Source organism: Oryctolagus cuniculus, chromosome 4, assembly GCF_051225735.1.
Source record: "Oryctolagus cuniculus isolate XC-2025 breed Fujian yellow rabbit chromosome 4, ASM5122573v1, whole genome shotgun sequence".
Lineage (NCBI taxonomy): Eukaryota > Metazoa > Chordata > Mammalia > Lagomorpha > Leporidae > Oryctolagus > Oryctolagus cuniculus.
Genome location: NC_142870.1, coordinates 133977295 through 133992470, shown reverse-complemented (window position 1 = coordinate 133992470; position 15176 = coordinate 133977295). Strand labels below are relative to the sequence as shown.

General features: G+C 35.9%; 1 long non-coding RNA gene across 8 annotated transcripts in view; it reads left to right on the top strand.

Moving 5' to 3' along the window:
* The window catches only part of LOC103350411 (uncharacterized), a 335035-nt gene that overhangs the window by 234662 nt on the left and 85197 nt on the right, over positions 1–15176 (top strand). For 6 of the 8 annotated variants that reach the window (XR_011388163.2, XR_016232714.1, XR_016232712.1 and 3 more), the window contains one exon: positions 4222–4509. The exons of 1 other annotated variant lie outside the window; for it this stretch is intronic. This is a non-coding gene — a long non-coding RNA (uncharacterized LOC103350411). Of the gene's footprint in view, positions 1–4221; positions 4510–13645; positions 14010–15176 lie in introns of those variants that run through there. One more of the 8 variants, XR_016232718.1, reaches the window with a different exon arrangement.

Genomic DNA, 15176 nt, shown 5'->3' with positions numbered 1-15176 from the left:
TTTGGTCATGTCTGCAGTTCCTTAGTTAAGAACAGCCACAGGGTTTTCCAGCGTTCATTTCTTGTTTCCTAGTGGCCTGGCAGCCACGACATGATGAGGGACACAGCAGGGAGTACTGGGAAATGCACCATAAATTTCAATGTTAGGAGTCAAAAGAGCTAGAAAAAAATCTGGGCATAAGAACCATGGCTGAAGTTTGAAAATCATCTACACAAATGCACCCTAAAATAAGTATAGCATTTTATCAGTTCCATGAGTAAAATGACATGGATGGCTTAAGGTGGGTGGATGGCCAATAGTTCATAAAGGCTAATGTTGACATTATTTAATCTGATATAATCACACATATTATGTGCTTTAGTTACTCAAAACTTTCTTTTGTATAAAAGGAACTTAAATAAAGGTTTTTGACAAATTATAATTTGAATTTAAAAAAGAATTGGCTGGAATATTTGTGAAGATACAATTTCTAGCCGTGAGTTATATCTCAAAATTTAAGGAAATTTACCATTCTTCAAAGAAAACCGAAATATAATTACACACATATATTTTACTATCTTTCTTTTAAACAAATTCTAAGAATTATTTAGACATGAATTATTTCGTCTATAAAATAATATAATTGTAATAAATGAACTAATACTCCTTCCTATTTGAATATTCTGCAACTTTGAGGAAAATTTGTTGAATATTTGTTGAAAATGATGTTAAGCTCTTTTTAAAAGGATCTTAAAAAAGGATTTATTCTGTTTATTTGAAAGGCAAATTATGGATAGAGAGAGAGAGAGATCATCCATTCTCTGGTTTACTCCCCAAATAGTTGCAATGGCAAGGGCTAGGCTAGGCAGGAGCCAGGAGCCAGGAACTTCATCTGAGTCTCCCACATGGGTACAGAGGCCAATGTACTTGGGCCACCTTCTGCTGTCTTCCAAGACACCGCAGCAGGAAGCTGAATCAGAAGTGGAGCTTCTGGGACTTGAACAGACACCCATAGGGGATGACAATGCTGTAGGAGGCAGTTTAATCACAATGCCGGCCCCAATGTTAAGTTCTTAATTTTTTATTATATTTTGACCAAAGGTGAATAATTAAGACTTATACTCCTTTGCATAGGGTTATGTAAGTGTGTTTTTGTGTAAGTATGTTACGGTATGTATACACAGGTTCACAAATTAGCCGTATGGAGTTCTGATTCTGTCAACGGGTATGCCTTTGAGTGTATGTATGTGTGTTTTCCAACTGATTTTTTTTTTCTTTTTTTTTCTTTTTTTTTTTTTTTTTGACAGGCAGAGTGGACAGTGAGAGAGAGAGACAGAGAGAAAGGTCTTCCTTTGCCGTTGGTTCACCCTCCAATGGCCGCCGCGGCCGGCGCGCTGCGGCCGGCGCACCGCGCTGATCCGATGGCAGGAGCCAGGAGCCAGGTGCTTTTCCTGGTCTCCCATGGGGTGCAGGGCCCAAGCACCTGGGCCATCCTCCACTGCACTCCCTGGCCACAGCAGAGGGCTGGCCTGGAAGAGGGGCAACCGGGACAGAATCCGGCGCCCCGACCGGGACTAGAACCCGGTGTGCCGGCGCCGCTAGGCGGAGGATTAGCCTAGTGAGCCGCGGCGCCGGCCCCAACTGATTTTTTTTTAAAAGTCTTGATAGTTGAGGCCGGCACTGTGGCATAGCGGGTAAAGCTGCCGCCTGATGTGCCAGCATCCCATGTGGACACTGGTTCAAGTCCCAGCTGTTCCACTTCCCATCCAGCTCTCTGCTGTAGCCTGGGAAAGCAACAGAAGACAGTTCAAGTCCTTGGGCCCCTGCACCCATGTGGGAGACCAGGTAGAAGCTCCTAGCTCCTGGCTTCCAATCAGCGCAGCTGTGGCCATTGCAGCCAATTGGGGAGTGAATCAGCAGAAGGAAGACCTCTCTCTCTCTCTCTCTCTCTCTGCCTCTGAGAACTCTCTGTGTAACTCTGACATTCAAATAAATAAATAAATAAATGTTTTTTAAAAATCTTGATAGTTGCCAACATTTCAAAATCTAGAAATGTTGCATGGAAATATAATTCGGACTAAATACATCTTTTTACAAAAATATTCACCCAGAACTGAATAGTAGTTTCTTTCTCTCATATATACACCCTTCCCAATCTAAGTTTTCTTGTCTATTCTAAGCCTAGGTGTTAGTTACTATTTATCAGTGTTCATGCCTTGTTACACACTTTGTCCTGCAAAATCTCTTCATTCATTTATGCCATGTACTGTAGTGGCCATGGCCCAGCTGTGTGAAAAGAAACCTTTCATACAACTGATGCTAATGTAGAATAGACTGTGTAAAATATGTAAGTTAAGTACATTTATACTTTTCCTTCCTGGTAATAAAGTAAGCACATGAAAACTGGCATGCTCTTGGCCCATCCTGCAATGCAACCATGACACCCTATTCAAAATAACAACAACAACAATAATAATAATAATGTGAGTCTCAGGTTCTAGGATTCTCAGATGTGTCTGGTTATTTACTAGATGAGTGTGACTAGCCTTTTGAAATGTAGACAGAACTGAGAACCTGAGAAGACAATGGAAGCTATTTTCACTGAATTATATCCTTGATATGATGATGATTCTTTGTACCTTTTGTTTACTTGATTCATAGTGAACTGACATTAAAATAACTTCAATGATGCTTGAATTGTGGTTGCAGCCAATCTTTGAAACTACCCCAATCATTGTAGACTGATCCAACTTAACAAGTAGCCTTGTGTTCTAGATATTATCTGGAGTACTTCTGGTTCTGTTAGAGATACTGACAAACTTTTCCAGATCTACTGTTTATTTCCAAAAGAATATCTCCATTCCTAGCTGTCTGATATCCTTGTATTCCAACTAAATCCTTCTTTGGCACTGCCCATAGGAGTTATTAACTTGAGCAGATGAGTTGCATTCATTCTACCACGAAGCGGGATTGAGGCATAGGCACTGAGCTACTTAGTTGTGGCAAACCAAACTAGATGATCTCACAGATCTTAGGCTGATGTTGACATTTTAGGAGAGTTTTGATGTGGTTATGAAAAAGCAGATGCAGAGATACAGAAAGACTGAGATAAGTCACAATGTGCCTCATGAACCTTACATGTTTTTGAGAAACTCTTTTCTGGAAGTTTTCCTTTAATCAACTTTCATTTGAGTTGCAACCAAATGATCTCTGACTAAATAGATTTACTGAAATTTTCCTCGAGAAATTTCTTTAAAAGTAATCACTGGAACAGAAAGATATGCTTTTTTTAAAGGCTCTTTTCTAAATTCTCCTTTGGAAATGTTGAACTGAAAACCACTATTTTCCTGTGGTAAGAACAGACTTCTGGGGAAGCAGACATGGAATTGCTACATACTAGTTACGGCATTGTGCATTCAATTTGCCCAATGACAGATACTTCAAGATCTTCAGATTGTGAAGACTTCATGACTACAACATTTTTCTGATGATGAACATTATATTAACATTTTATAACTTCTGGGAACTTTGTGCAAAGTCATTAAAAATAATAAATGTCGGGCCGGTGCCACAGCTCAATAGGCTAATCCTCCGGCTGCGGCGCCGGCACCTCGGGTTCTAGTCCCGGTTGGGGTGCTGGATTCTGTCCCGGTCGTTCCTCTTCCAGTCCAGCTCTCTGCTGTGGCCCGTGTGTGTGTCTCTCTCTCACTGTCCACTCTGCCTGTCAAAAAAATAAAAATAAAATAAATGTCGGGGAATTGTGGCATAGTTAAACTACCATGTGCAATGGTGGCGTTCTGTATCACCACTGGTTTGAGACTCAGATGCTCCACTTCTGATTCAGCTCTCTACTAATGTACTTGGGAACATAGTGGAAGATGGCCCAAGTATTTGGGCCCTTGTACCCATGTGAGAGACCCAGAAGAAGCTCCTGGCTCCTGACTGCAGATCGGCCCAGCTCTGACCGTTGTTGCCATTTGAGTAGTGAACCAGTGGATGGAAGATCTCTTTCTCTCCCCTTTTTCCTTTCTGTAACTCTGTCTTTTAAATAACTAAGTAAGTTATAACACACACACACACACACACACAAATACAAAAGATGTCAGCCAGTGTTGTGACATACTGGGTTCCTGCAACACTGGCATCCCATATGGGTGCTGGTTTTAAAAAAATTAATAATATATGTCCATTAAATTAAACATTGCAAACTAAACACATATATTACCATCATTCTCTCCTCAGCTACCACAATAGGAATATAAAGCTTATAAACCCATGAGACATGTGATGGAAGAAATAACACAGAGGCTGGAAGTGAAACTTTTAGAAGGTGGAAAGCACATGAAAGAGTACAAAAGACCAGCAGAGTATGAGAAAAGAAATCTACCTGACTGAACAGGGAGATAATGAGAAATACACCAACCTGCCCTGCCAAATTTTGAAAAGGTTCAGAATTTGGAGGCTCTAGATAACAGAAGAAGGAGATGAAACTTGGAATGCAAAGCACAGTGCATCATGGGAGTGAGAAAGGTAAGTGGAATGAGGACATCCCCAAATAAATGCGCTTGTTTGGCTGTCAGTTTCCTAGCAGCCAGACTAATACTCACTAGCAAGGAGATTGACTACATCTGAAAATATTCACCCAATATACATCTAGTGAAAGATGCTAGGGCTCCCACATCAACAAAAAAGATGGTTTCATTAATCTTTAAGCCATTCTCCCTCAAGCAGACCCTCAATCAGTTTTGAATTTTACTAACTTTGAATGCATTCAAATTTAAGTAGCCAGCTCCAAATTCTAGAGAAGCAGAGAATATAGATGGAGGAGGAAAGAATACAGATGGAATGTTTAGAGAAAGTGCATTTCTCTCTCTCTCTCTTGCTCTCATTCTCTCTCATCTACCCTTCTACCACTCTCTCTTTCACATAAAAAATCTTCTAAAAAACAGAGAGTGAAAGTGCAAAAATTAGGAGCTAACCCAGCGATGAAGATTTGAAATTTATTACTATAAAGAATGTGCTTTTATTAAAGGGAGAAGAATGCACCTGGTGTAGGTCAGTGAATGAGTGGCTAATGAGGGCATGTTGGTGACAACCAAGTATGAGGCAAAGGCAGAATGAGGGATGGAGCAGCAAAGAGAAATTTTGGGAGGGGCAATATTGGTTGATTGTATAGGGACACTTCAAAAAATTCATGGAAGTGGAATTAAAAATAAGCTTATTTTGGTGCAAAAAAGTTTCTAAAATCCAAGCACAGTTTCCTTTCAAAATGCATTTTTTCATGAACTTTTTGAAGATCCCTGATATTTCCTGTACATACATTAGAGCACAGTGAAAGAATGCATCCAATGGTTACCTGACTGGAGATTTATTTTCCAGTGCATACTGTTTGGCAAGATGGTGATTTCATGTGAGCAACAAAACCAAACAATTTTACCTGACAAGATGTTTTAAAAAATTAGTGCAGTTAAATAGAATCTATGTAGTCGATCTATAGATTTACTATAAATTGTTATTGATACACATTTAAATAAGTATGCAGATTTATAAGTTTGGAATTACTGAAGGATGTAAATAAGGGTGGGAATAGGATTGTGATCATGAGTGGACCTGGTAAAATGAAACTCCAAATAGGCTATGGAATTTTTGAAGCTTGTTTTAAATAGTTTGGATCTAACAACAGGTTTACTGATACTGAATGTATAGTGAAGACATTCATGCTAGCTTTGCGTAAGTAGACATTGCCAAAAACCCAAGTTTTTTGGATATTGATAGTATACTATCAGGGAATTTTGTGTTATTAAAAATGTCAGATGAAATTTCTTTAAAAGATTTATTTATTTATTTGAAGGTCAGAATTACACACAGAGAGAAGGAGAGGCAGAGAGAGAGGTCTTCCATCTGTTGGTTCACTCCCCAACTGGCCACAATGGGTGGAGCCGTGCCAATCTGAAGCCAGGAGCTTCTTCCAGGTTTCCCATGTGGTTGTAGGGGCCCAAGCACTTGAGCCATTCTTCACTGTTTTCCCAGGCCACAGCAGAGAACTGGATCGGAAGTGGAGTATCCAGGACTCGAACCAGCGTCCATATGGGATGCTGGCATGACTATGCCACAATGCCAGCCCCAGATGAAATCTTAAAGCAGATTTTCGTCTGTGTTCCTGTTTCTTTTCAATGGCACAAAGATTTTATTTCCCTGTTACCTGAATTATCTTTTCTTTGCTCATTTTACTCACCAAGTACACTGTCATTTTACAGCAAAATAGCCATGACAGCTTCCCTAATCTTGAACTAGAACCTGGGAATCACACTGATTCTAATAGCAAGATGGTAAAAACAGAAAGAGAAAACAGATTTTGCTTAATATTGTACATACTCCATCTCCATCTTCAACAAAATGAGGCCTGTGGACATCACATGGCCAGATCTTAGATATACATCCCATCAACCACAGTATCTTCTTTCTTCCAATTTTCTGTGGAACTAAAATATATTGCCAGGCCCTTCGCTGTGAGTGCCGAAAGCACAGTGATATAAGAATGATAATAAATGCAAGGAGAACACAGAAAATTATGTGATTTTGTGATTCTAGTTCTGTATTTTTGTGTGGGATCTGGGGGTAAATATGTATATGATATAAAAGGGTCTCTTAGGGGACTGTGCTGTGGTGTAGTAGGTTAGGCACCTGTGGTGCCAGCATCCCTTATGGGCTCTGAGCTCCTGACTCCTGGCTTTGGATCAGCCCAGCTCTGACCATTGCAGTCATTTGGGGAGTGAACCAGCATATGGAAGATCTCTCTCTCTCTCTCTCTCTGTAACTCTGCCTCTCAAGAAAATAAATAAATCTTTTTAAAAAGTCCATTAGATATTAGATTTTTTAAATATTGGATTTTATAGTGATCATTCTTCAAGTGTCTACCACTCAAAACCTCTGTACCAAGTAATAAACATGGCTTATTAATGAAGCTCATTGCTTAGCCTGTCAGGATTCAGGGATGCTTTTCTGTAAATCCTTTATGCATGGTGTTTTCTCCAAGTTGGAAGAATTTTGTAAGGAAACATGCTGCAACAACAATGCAAAATTTTAATGGGAAGATTGCTTGATTGTTCTGCATGGCAAATGAGGGTGGTCTTCTATACCAAGGGAGAATCTTCCCAAACTTAGAGATTTCCCTCATTTTTGTTCACAAGTCTGAGAAGAGATGATGCTTCTTTTTCTTTAGACCAAAGTAAACATATCCTATTGAAATATTAATTCCAAGGAATTTATTGGTAGGAAGACGGGAACATGTTGTCATTTAATAATATTGAACCTGAAACCTATCAGAGTATTGAGTTAGAAAGGAATGGAATTTTAGAGAATTGCGTTCTGTTGTAGCAGATCACTCTTCCAGGTTCTTGTCAGAGGATGCTGAAAATAAGACTGAGAATGAGAATTGCAATTTAGCACCAGTGTCTCTTCTGACCACTCTGCATAATCTTAATGTGCTTAAACTCTTCCTGCACCGTCCTGCTGCTTTCCAATTGTAGTGTCTGACCATATCTGAACCCTCGAGCCCTGACAGAGAGGAGGGACTTGGAGAGGTTGTCATCTGATCTACTTTCGAAGGCGAAAGGAATGGCTTTCTCTCTTACAGCACTTCTTTCTGCTTAACAGTTGGTGGGAGATTAAAACGATCTAGGTGGAGAAGGCTGGTTAAAGGTCTGGGTACATCACTTTTTTGGGAGGGCTTGTCTGTGTGTTTTATAAGACAAGCAGCTCGTTAGCAGAGGAAGGTTTAATTTTTTCCTCCTCTTCTTTCCTGGCACACATTAAGAATGTTTTACTACTTATTTATTCACTTTTATGATTTACTTCAAGTATTGAAGGAGAACAAATTCCTGTTATGCTACTGTCCAGCCAGGATCATGGTTAGACGCTGACATTCTGAGTTCCAGCCATATTAATTGCTGGATAAAGGCTATAATCCGTCTCTCTTTGAAGCCCAAGGCTGATTTTTAGGCAACACTTCAAAAGCAGAGCACAACTGAAGAGGCATACTTCCTACCAGCACTGAATTACCGTGATTGACTCAGCTTGCCTTGGACTACATGTGCCTTACATATTTGGCTACCTAACAAAACAGTTTGATTTTGATATTAGAGAGCAAAAGAAAAGACCTGGTGTGACCCAAAAGCTCCTATTACTACTTGTAAAATATTTAGAGGGTTGTTTATACTTTCTTGGAAATAGAAACACCTAAATCAGTCTTTTCTTATAGTAGAAAATATCATGCTTGAAAGTTCTCTCTCTCTCTCTCTCTCTCCTCTCTCTCTCTCTCTCTCCTCTCTCTCTCTCTCTCTCCTCTCTCTCACTTCTCTTTCATGTTTTGGCAGAACATCATAAAGCCTTCAGTCCCAGTCCACTATGATTAATGACAAAAGCCTATGTAAATAAGGCATCTCGGACATTCTCAAATTATTATAACCCTTGGAAGTGTTTCATAAAATAATTCTTAGCATCACCTATTCAAACTTATTAACCAATAGACTTATCAACTGCAAATAAGATCTTAAAACAGGAAAATGGTCTGTGAAAGACTGAAGAGTTATCAGTCACCAAAATCAAGACAATAGCAACAAAATATAAAAGTAAACTAAAAACAACTCAAATAAATGAAAATGTATGAGTAATGTGGAACTTTTTCCTGGTGTCTGTTTCCCTTACAGCGTGTTTATCTCTGGATCTGCACTGTAGGGACTTTCTCATATAGGATTTGCCAAGTATACTTAGTGTGCTATGTTTGAGAAAGATTAACAGTATTTCAGATCAAAGGAGGGCCCTGCTGCATGGTCTTAGGAGATTGTCATTCACTCCCATTACGGCTCATTTGCACAAGATTTTCATGTAATATGAGCCATTGTTTTGATGGCAGCGATTTGACATAAAGACAGAGCCGAACTGCATCTCAGCGTCCTAGTCATTCAGGCTGGGGGGTATCTTGGTCCCAAAGAACTTGCCAATCATAAAAGGCAACTGTTACTCAGTTATGGATTGGACCTGCCACCCCCTCTCCCCTGACACACACACACACACACACACACACACACATGCACAAATCCCCCTCCTTGCTTTTAAGGTGGAAAACTTCTTGAACACGCATGGATACCATAAAAATCAGACAATGCCTACTTGTGCTAGATTAGATACAGTTTAACCAGACAAAGTTTCAGATACCCTATTCAAAAGAACAAGTTAGGAGCCATTTTAGTGAACTGCTTTTTCTCCTGTGCTTTCTGCCGTGCTTATTTTGATTTTACAATAACTTGAAGTGATGAAAAGTTATGCCTCAGCTGCATTCAAAACTTTTCCTTAAACTGTATTTGTGTTTTTCCAGTGATTTAGTTTCATGGAGAGAAAACATATTTATATATACCAGTCACTAGCATTCTCTTTCTTGTTCTTTTTGCAAATTAGGTTAAAAACAAAAAATGAGAGAGGAGTTATATCTTCTAATATATAAATGGGGAGGAAATTTAGTCAAAAATCTGGATGATTCTAAATGTGATTTTATTTAACTAGAGTGAACACTGTTTTATTAGCTCTACTTAGCATTTATCACAATGTAACATACTCATATGCAATAAATATGCAAATAAAATAAAAAATGAAGTAGTTTATTTGTATTATGCTGAATGTCAAGAACTAAGAATAAAATGCACATTAGAATTTAATTTAATTTCAGTGGTTGCTTCAAGTTGTCTAAGCTGCTGTGTTTTAAATTTATAATGGTCACTCTTGTACAGAATTTTCCATTCCTGGCAAAATGATGATTAATTTTATGTATTATTTATTCAATGCTTTAGATATAATAACATCCAAATTTTTAGATTTTTAAGATTGCTTTTGTAAGCTATACCAATTACTTCAAATTTGTGTTCAGAATAAACTGACTATCATTTGCTTTTGGTTGTTATTCCATGATAAATTATTTACAGCAAGTATAATATCATAAAAAGAAAGACAAGTGAACATATCATTTCATGAAACTCAAGAAAAATGTGCAAAATCAAAGAAATCACCATTATATGCTCATTTATAACATTTTATAAAGAGTAAATAGAAATTTTTATTTTAAAATTATTCTCTTTTCAACCTCAAGCAATTAATAAAAGAAATACCATTTCTGTCATAAAATCAGGATACACTTTCACATATTAGGACTGCATTAAAGACTAAACATGTAAAACCTGGTATGCTCAGTGACATATTTTTTAAATACATATTTACTTGGAAAATAATTAACAGAAATAACCATAGAAATTATAGGCAACCAAAACATTTTCCCCAGTTTTAATTTGAAAAATTTCAAGCATACCAAAAGTTGAAAGACAAGACAGAAAACATTTGCTTGTTCTCAACTGAAGATTTGTATTTCTTTGCCACATTTATTTCATTTTTTCCTTTGAACCAATTGAAGGTAATGATACTCCTAAATTTTTCAGTATGCATCTCTTATGTACAAGGCTGATATTTTAAATAGCTACAATAATAGAAACCTGAAATATTCCTATAAAATCTAGTCATCACAATGTTTGAAAAGAGAGTACTTAGACCAAAAGGAAAATTTAAAATACATATAACATTAATAGAAAAGAGAATTTAACTGATCTACTACATAAACACTTTTTCAGTTACTTTAAATTCAAGTTTGGCTTTATGTTAAAATTCCCATTGGAATATACGGATAGTTTTTGAAAAACAAACACTACACCATCCTCTGAATGTGGTTTGCTTTATGAAACACTTTCAAAATACATAAACAACAGCGCCCTCTACATTTGGATAGCATATGATGAAAATGATTTCACTGGTTGAGAAAAGGAACATTTGACAATAATCGCTTGTGGATCTGGGGACAGCTGACGTGATTGTAATACATTACAAAATTACACAGTAATCTCTGATATGAATTTACAGTATTTTAAGCCATTGATTTAGTACGAGAAATCAAAATCTGTAAACTCAATATTGCACCATTTAGCAAACAAACTGACAGAAATAATAGGAGGAAATAGAAGGCTCTCTAGGAAAATACATAAACCCCCTTTAAAATAAACAATCATGTTATTTAATAGATTTCCTGAAATAAGTTGTAAGTTGTTAAAATTGTATTATTTTCCTTCCTTATTTATACAAATAGGATCTTATGATGTTTTCAAATTCAGAAGTGGACCAAAGGCTTTTAAAATAATACTTTCTAGTTATCAGTATCTGTGACAGAAAATACACATTGAGGTTTAATGTAGTAGGTTTACATGTAAAGAAATGAAATTAATTGGTGTTTAAGTTCTTTAGAAATTCTTTTTCCATAAGTCACAGTACAGTTATTTGTAACATTATAAAGACATAAAGAAATATAACCAGTAGGTTACATGTAGACCCTCATATCTGTCATTAATTTGCAAAGCTCTTCTCTAAACAATTAGTATATCACCCACTAAATTATTAAGAAGAGAAAAATATGCACATATTTTATAAAGAAAAAAACAGTTTAAATATATATTCATGTTTCTAAGCATAAGCATTTTATTATATGGAACCCAAATTTTAATGTATCTAAGTAGTCAATTTAATTAAAAAGATATGCTTAAAACAATAAAATTAATTGATTGACATTTGAAAGGTTTAGTTTTTCTCTTTAGTTTGCTTTTCAGTGCAACATTTTCATTTAAATAATGGTTATTTTAAAAATAATATTGTATTTAAAATGTGCTTTTAAAATACAAGTTTGATGCTGTATCACTATTAAGTTTTGAGAGCAACATGCATACTATATCCCAAAGGAAAAACCTTTCAGTACACTATGTGTAAGTTGTCAGTGGTCAAGGGGCAGATTAGGAACATTAAAAACTGGAAGACTATTGTGTTTTTCCTCATTACTTTAATATAGGAGTTTCATTGTCTAAGTCACTGCACTTTAAATGAAAAACAGTAACATAAGTATTAGAAACTAATAATTAACACACATACTTTATGCTTGAAAAGAGTCAATAATAAAATATCTAAAATAAATTATATTCCTGTAGACTACTTTGTACATTTTAAGCTACAGGTAACCTGAATAATAATAGCTGGTGAGGAAAAAAAAAGAATGGCTTTTGAAATTATCTCTTTAGTCTTTTCCTTGGCTTACAGTGCTATGAAAAATCCTAGTACGGGCTCTGAATTTCTAAAGACAAAATGCCAGCGACTCTGGGGATCATCTTGTTCATTTTAAGAGCAAATTAAAACACTGGAAGAATGGTGCAAATAATTGTTTCATATGTTCTTTGCTTGTGACTGCTGTAATCTTCGGGGCTGATTTACAAATGTAGACTTGAAGGTTTCTCAGCTTCCTGCAGGGTAGGAAGACTGTTACTTTGGCACTCGCCCTCTCGCCCTTGTAATCACCACTCAAAACTGTGCCCTGGTACTTCCAATTCCCAGGCTCTTGATTGAACACCTCATTCTGTGCTAACAAGGTGTCCAAGGTATTTGAACAGGGGCTCCAGTCAGAAAATTGTTAATGGTTTTGCTCATTAAGAGTTGCTGCGCTAGTTTTGGTAATTTGGTAACTGTCTAAATTGCGAGTTGATTTCCCCCCCTTAAGCTTAAAGGATGCTAAGTTTATGACAGTAATGGTAATACTTTTGTTTCAAAATTGACAAGAAGAGTTGGGTGCTGTCTGTGTTATATATGTAATAGTGTTCACAGGATTAATAAAATTATCTGGAATATCTGGGCTTATTCTCCAGGTATTTTCAAGATATGATTAAAAAGAAATCAGATACAGTTGAACATAAAAAAATTTTCATGGTATACCTGTGAAACTGTTGGTGTTTAAGGGATGAAGCAGAAGCACCAAAAATTATTTATTAAAAAGCATGAGGAATAATAGTGTTATGACAGTATTATTAAACATTTCCTGTTAAAATAAGATGAATTAATTCTAATTTTGATGCCTACTCTATTTCTACAAATATGTCTTAAAAACATACACAGCCTATTTTATCTTTAAAGAGATATAATGTTGATTTACTTTACTTGCTATCAAAATGAGTTTTCATGAACATTAATTGCAGAGTCCATTTTTATTCAGAGAAGCAATTTTAATAGATATATTTTATCTATTAGCAATTTTAATAGATATATTTCTGCTGAAGAGTTACTCAAAATATAACTTCAGACATGGTCTGAATATTTAAAATTGTTTATTTTACATAGACATAAAAATCCTGGAAACATTTTTCATGAGGTAAATAAATTTGCTTCTGTTGAAATGGCCTTGACAATGCTGAACTACTTTACTTGTATATTCATTTCTCTGTATTTCTGCACTTTTAAAGAGTATATTTCTCAAGTGGAATTAAGAAGGCTGAATTAAGGAGAAATCAATATTTATAGATTCTTTGGTTCTGTTTAAAACCTGCAATCTACTTTATTAATGCAGATTTAAAAGGAAGGACATTTCTGAAAAGAATTTTCCTTACACATTCTTTTATTTCTTGCTTTCCTAATCATGAAGGACTATTACTAAGTTTGGCAGTTACATCTCCAGGGATTTATTTTAAATTATTTTCAGTGATTTGGACAGTTGCCATTTTATCATAGAGATGAAAAGGTAGGAGATGAGATTCAGCTGAGGATGGAAGTTTCTCCCTGTGCCAAGCAAAGGGCTATTTTAAAGTGATTTATGTGGCAGTTTTCTTCTGTGTCACCATTATGTCCCTGCTGCCTGAGTGTGACAACGTGGGGCTTGCTAACATTTTGGTAATAATTTATTGGGATGAGATTTTTTTTTTTGGCCTGGAGTTCAGCCTGCAATCCTTTTAACACTTTGCTAAAAGGCGTAAGTTCTCTACAGGCTTATTTATTTTTCACTTTGGAACTGTGCACTCACACAAAAACCTGCCTACATAAATCTGCAACTTTTCTTTTTGAATTGGAAGTTGAATGCCGACCATGACTTGCGCATATAAAAAAATGCAGAAATAATGCCCCCCTACTGTGTAAGTATTTTTGTTTTTCATGAATCAATCCCAAAGTTATTTAAATTAATTCTAGCCTCATCATGGTAATAGAATATCATTTTTTGGCTTCTTAAAAATACTGACGCATGGTTATAATTTTGATTTTTTTTTAACCAAGTTTCTTATATATTTCAACTGATGGCTACAGTTTCATGTTAACAGATTTTAATCAATCACAAAATGTTTGATGTTTACAAACCATTATTTTTTGAAAATACAGAAAAAAAGAATTTATGAGTTGTTTTCTTGTGTTTACATAGAATGCTCTGCAATCGATTAATTAATCAAGGAATCTCTGAAATTTATTCTTTGAAGTTGTGTATTGATTTAGAAATTCTAGCACACATCTTAGCTGGCCAAGTTTGTTTGAAAATAAAGGCCTGTCTTCCTTATATGTTTGGGCATAGGTAATAGGGAGACTTAAAAATATGTATAATGTGTTAGACTTGATTGGAAAGTAGTTGGAGACTGGATTTTTTTCTTTGACTCTTGGGGGTGCTTCAACAAATTCCTGCCTGGAAAATACCACTAACTTTCATAGTCACGTTTTTGTAATTAGTTTATAAACAAGCTATAAATGGAAGAGATAAATAGTAACTAATGGGGATCCCAAGTTTGTAAAAGTACTTTCAGAATTGACTCTGTGGTTGTGTTGAGAAAACTAAGTTCTGCCTCTTCAAAGAAGATAAAATTGTTTTAGAAAGCTTTGGTGAGTGACAGCAATGTGCATAATTAGTTCAGGTAATTAGTTTCAATACCTGAGTATGAGAATCCTTCAAAATTTACTTACCTTTCTCCTACAGACAAAATTATTATGAAACCCAGTAGAAAAAGTTATTATTTAGCTCAGTTTTAAAAATGTTTTGACTATGTGTTTTAGCATTGTCTGTGTTGTTTTAATCAGGAGCACCATTATAAAACAGAGTTGACTGCAGAAAGAGATTATACGATTTTTAAGTTAAGATTGTAACTTTGTGTTTGGTTCAGGGCTTAATGTTTGTTTTTAATAATTATGGAGCTGCATGCTCAGAGTTAACCCTCTAATTTCTATAAGAAGGTTAATGCATTTAATGCTATAAAGGCTAGTATCTTATAGTGAAAAGAAAAACATTTACAAAAGTAATTTTTATCAGCTTTGTTTATGCT